The sequence below is a fragment of the Bidens hawaiensis genome, unplaced genomic scaffold, assembly GCF_021521415.1.
Source record: "Bidens hawaiensis isolate Kalapana, Puna unplaced genomic scaffold, B.hawaiensis_p1.1 tig00029338_1, whole genome shotgun sequence".
In the NCBI taxonomy this organism is placed as follows: Eukaryota; Viridiplantae; Streptophyta; class Magnoliopsida; order Asterales; family Asteraceae; genus Bidens; species Bidens hawaiensis.
The window spans coordinates 1-5,344 of NW_027505151.1; positions in this window are offsets into that span (position 1 = coordinate 1).

The window sequence follows — 5,344 nt, forward strand, 5'->3', positions numbered from 1 at the left end:
ATTCCATCCGATTAATAGCATCAGGGTCGAGCACACGTACAACCCAAACACGTAACATTCCATCCGATTAATAGCATCAGGGTCGAGCACACGTACAACCCAAACACGTAACATTCCATCCGATGGTGATCATGCCACACGAGCCTCCCCCTTACGGGCTTTCCAGGGCCCGCCACAGGATTTTAGAACCTGAGTAGTATAGATTGGCCCGGCCAAGATCACCACCCACCGTATGCAAACACGAAGTAGGCATACGCAAACATCCTTAGTCGATAACGACTAATTAACATCGCCAATCATTGGCCATAAAGTAACACATATATAAAAATACGTATATATATCATTCCAAGAAATACCATACATATATATAACTACTTAACATCACTAATCATAGGCTGTAAAGTAGCATACGAGTAAACGTAGGTATATATATCATTCCACAAGATACCATACTACAAGTAAGCCTATGGGTCATAAGGTAACACATGCGTAAACCTACATATATTTATATATCATTCCAATATATACCATGACACAAGTAAGCTTATGCAAAATCAGTTAAACGGTTTATCACGTAAAATCAGTTCGGTGTGTATGCTAGCCCAAAACATGAAAAACGTGAAAAGGGGCATCATGAACTCACCTGACACGAGGCACAAAGTCACCACAAGCTAGGGGGGCCTAAGTAATCCTACAGCTCACACGCCTGTCAGATTATATACAATAGTTACTAACGATACCAAAAGGACTCGTTTATCCTACAAGGCGTTCTAATATGGTTAAAGTTACCTAAAGCCTCAACCTCACCAAGTTCGATTAAAACAGACCCCGGGGCCTTATATTTACCAAAACCACCCTTGGGTAACCCCGAGAATAAAGAATTCCCAAATTGCCCCTGGAAGTGCTAGGAGAGACGAATATGCGCGTTTACGAGTTGTTTAGGCACTTAACATCCAACATAGCCCCGTGTGGACCAAATTTGATAAAATCATAGCCTACTAGCCCACACGACACTACACGAGTTGGATGGGTCGGTAACTTGAAAGCACAACACACCAACTATCAAATAAACGCGAATTCGCGTTGTACCGACCCATTTGAGTAACCGACAACCAATTCAGCCCCAATACTTAAAAAAATAATTTTCCAACAGCCCGTATATCAAACCGAAGCTACCCGAACTGAATTGGTTGTTAATTCAATCAAACCTCGCGTTAAACGCAACAATTCACTAATCTAGACAACCGAATACTAGCCTTCAATCTATCACTATTTGACCAATCAAACGAACACCAATGCTCACGATATTAAAGTACGTTATATTGGACATACCTAGGAAGTTTATGGAGCAAGAACCCCAGTCAAAACAGACCGAAAGTGTTCAAAAGGACAGCCACCGGTTAAGCCTAAAACAAAAGTATCGATCAATAACTAGTATAACATGCAGATTTTAGCATGCAAAGATGTATTTTATTACATAGGAAAGCCATAGAAATAAATTAAGAAATGTTTACCAGAGTTTAATAAATGTCTTAGGCTTTTAAAAATATTTTTGTTATATTTTTGCAATACATACAAAAATCATAAAAATTCTTCCAGCACAGAAAGGTACGTGTGGCTATTTCAGTGCGCAGCAAAAGTGTTTTATTTGTTTAAAAATCATTACCAAACCAAATTAAGCGATTCCAATTGGGTTGTAATGTTAACTCAACATGTGAACTTTCAGAAGTGGAATCAACCAATATGGACTTGTCAAAAAAGAGTTATGATGTCGGGAAGACAGATCAGAATCCGTCACCCCGCATCACCTTTGACACACGATCTTATAAAATAATAAAAACCATTCAAATCTCGTCCAAAAATTACATATTATACCTTTTTGGAAACTAGATTCAAAGTAGAATATCGTGGAAACAAGAATCGATTAAAAAAATAAATTTTCATTGAGTTACAGACCAAACAATAAACGAGTACGAATCTATCAGCAAACTGTTATCATCAAAACTCAACCCTAACATGTTTCTCACATCCCTAAGGTTCAATAAGCGATTTAATGATGAAAAAGACATTCCTTGATGTAGTACTAACTTGGAATTGATTGAATATGGATTGGAATAGGCTGAAGATGAAGAGAAAACGTGATGGGGGTAGGGGTGTTGTGACTGCCTATAGCAATCAGCAAGAGGAAGCTACAAAGGGTTAAAGGGTTTCCAAAAATTTACAATCTAGCCCTTCTACTTGCAATTGAGTTTACTTGCTTCCAAAGCTTATTAAATGAACTATTAGAATGGCTACAAGAGACACCTCAACCTTAAATATTAAAACTCGAGTAACATACAAACTCTACAACGCTTCATGTCTTTAAACGAAAAATAGCAAGTGCTGCAAACTAATCCAGTCCTTCAAATTTTGAGAGGTGATGTCTTGAGCAAAACGACGGATAAATGAAATTTTAAAACGTATTTTGAAGGCTCCAAAATTAAATAGATGAAACCCCGCCTTTTAGACAAACTTTTATAAACGATCGAGCCGATTAACGGAATTTCCGGGCGTTACAGTGTTGTTATTTTGTTTGTTACTAACATGTATTATGTGTAGGTGTTGCATATATGTGTAGGGATATGCAGGCAGCATATTAATAATTTCGTGATATGTGTAGGTGTATAATGATTTTTCGTAGGAATAAACTGATATGTTTGTTTACAATACTATAAAACAAAAATGATATGTGTACGTGTATGAGGTTCAGTATAGGTGTATGCAGATAGTTTATATATTATGAACTTGTTTGTTTACATTATGATGCGAAAAAATGCTGTCTGTAGGTGATTATGATCTGTGTAGGAAACTATGAATATTATGATGATTTATGTAGGTATGTGTATGATATTTTTTTTTATATCTTTTTATAATATGTGTAGGTGTTACAAAAATGACAAACCCATACACTTTATGCTTGGCATGCATAAAGGTGCATGCTTATCTTGAGATTTTAAATTGGTTTTTCGCTTTGAAATGGTTGTCGTTGTATGGAAATAATTTTTATTTAATTATATAATTGTTATGTGTAGGAAGGATGGTTGTCTAGTACAGTAAACAAGCATAGAAAGTTATGTTAATGTGTAGTAGGGATAGTTTACTATGGTTATTGTCCATTTAATGTTGTACTATGGTATTAGTCATTGTAATGTTTTTGTAGTATAACCAATCAATATGTGTTGGAAAGTATGTGAAATTGTAGGAGAACCGTAAATATATAAGATAAGAAAATTAGAGGATGTGCGAGAGAACATACATCTTTTTTTATTGTAAAATGCGTGTGTAGGAATTTAGCTAACGTATAGCAAGAAAGATAAAAATATAAGATAAATAAATAGAGCATAAATAAATTCTTGTCTGGTTTTTCTTGTTAGTGTGTACGAATGATCATAAAAAAATAAATAGGAAATTAGTTGATATGTGAAATTATTTGGTATAAATCCGAAGATGAACGGCAAATGGTATTTATAACAAATAAGCGAAATGACGTTTTGAAGGTGAAAAGAAAACGAAAACCACTTGATTAATGAAAATTTTACTAGTTGAATTTCAACAAATCAAACATAATTTCATATGCACTGTATACGTGTGATTTCGGAAGTGTTACAAATTGAGTTATGTTGTTGGCGACAGCTTAGGGACATTATTGCATGGCATCTATTTAAAAATAATTAGGTTTCTTTTTTTAACGTATTATGAAAATTACCATACTATCCTTTTTTATTAAAAGTCATTACAACTATATACAAATATTTACAACTATGCGATAATCAATGTAGGCCATTAATCAATCTTAGTCAATGGTTCTAAATCACTTTTCACCCTATGATGACTTCTCCACTAAACGATCCCCTATATATATAGAGAGAGAGAGAGAGAAAGGGGGGGGGGGGGATCAAGATAAAACTCATATTTAGAGAAAAAACTTAAAAACTCCTAAATAATTATTTTCTAATTATACATAAAAAATATTTTCAAATTCCGTTTTTGCCATTATTCTTATAATTTGTTACCTTCCACTCGAAAAAAATTAAAAAAATTAAAAAAAAATGTTGTAATGCACATGTGTATTACTGTATGATACCGTTGTATTACACATGTGTATTACTATGTATTTTTATGTTCACTAGTGTTTAATTGCATATATTCAATATTTGTGTATTGTATATGTGTAGTAGTGTTGTATTATACGAAAAAATAATAATAAAATAAAAGTCGATGGTGTACATGTGCGTTAATGTTGTGTTACACATACATACTAATGTGTATTCAATGTGTGTATTAGTCTTATATTACATACATATAATAGTGTGTATCAAATATGTGCAATAGCTTTGTATTCTATGCAATACAACACTTTTTCATATAAGAAATGCACATTATTACACATGTGCACTACAACGACAAGGTTACCGACAAGTTTTTCTTTTCTTTTTTTTTTGGAACAATAACAACATATAAGAATAATGGGAAAAAAAAGAAGCTACAAAAAGTATTTTAAAAAAGGTTAAAAATAATTCTCTAAGAGTTTTTAAATTTTCTTTTTAAGATGAGTTTTCATTTGATCCACCCTATATATATATATATATGGGAGATTTCAAATGAGAACCCCTTTGAGTTTTAAGAACTCGAAAGAACTTAGTGTAACTATTTTTTTTCGAATTGTTTTTGCACATGCGTAATATATGTAGGTTACATATACGTAAAAAATTACATAATTTTTTACACACCGAGTCGACTTTTTACACATGTGTAACAGACGTAAAAGTTAGTTTAATCACTTACATCTTTATTCGTATAGAATGAAAACCCACTTGAGTTGTGAAAAACCTTATGTAACATAATTTTTTTTGTTTTTTTTTTACACACGTAATATATGTTGTAACATTTAATACAAAAATCGAAAACTAAAAAAAATTTGTTTTGCTATTTTTTAACATTTTTTTACTTATTTTTATATATGTTTTCAGGAGAGAAAAAGTTATATTTATATTTACATTTTTTATTCGCTTTAATTGTGGAGTACAAGATTTAAACTTTAATTAAAAAAATGTGGTTGAAAATAGGTTTCTAATGTTTTCACAACTAAAGTGGGTTTTTATTTTAACCTAACCTTACCCTATATATATATATATATATATATATATATATATATATATATATATATATAGGTTAAGTATAAAATGGAAACTTACTTGAGTTGTGAAAACTTTAGAAACACATTTTCAACCACATACTTTTAATTAATGTTTAAATCTTGTGGTTCACAATTAAAGTGAATAAAAAATGTAAATATAAATATAAC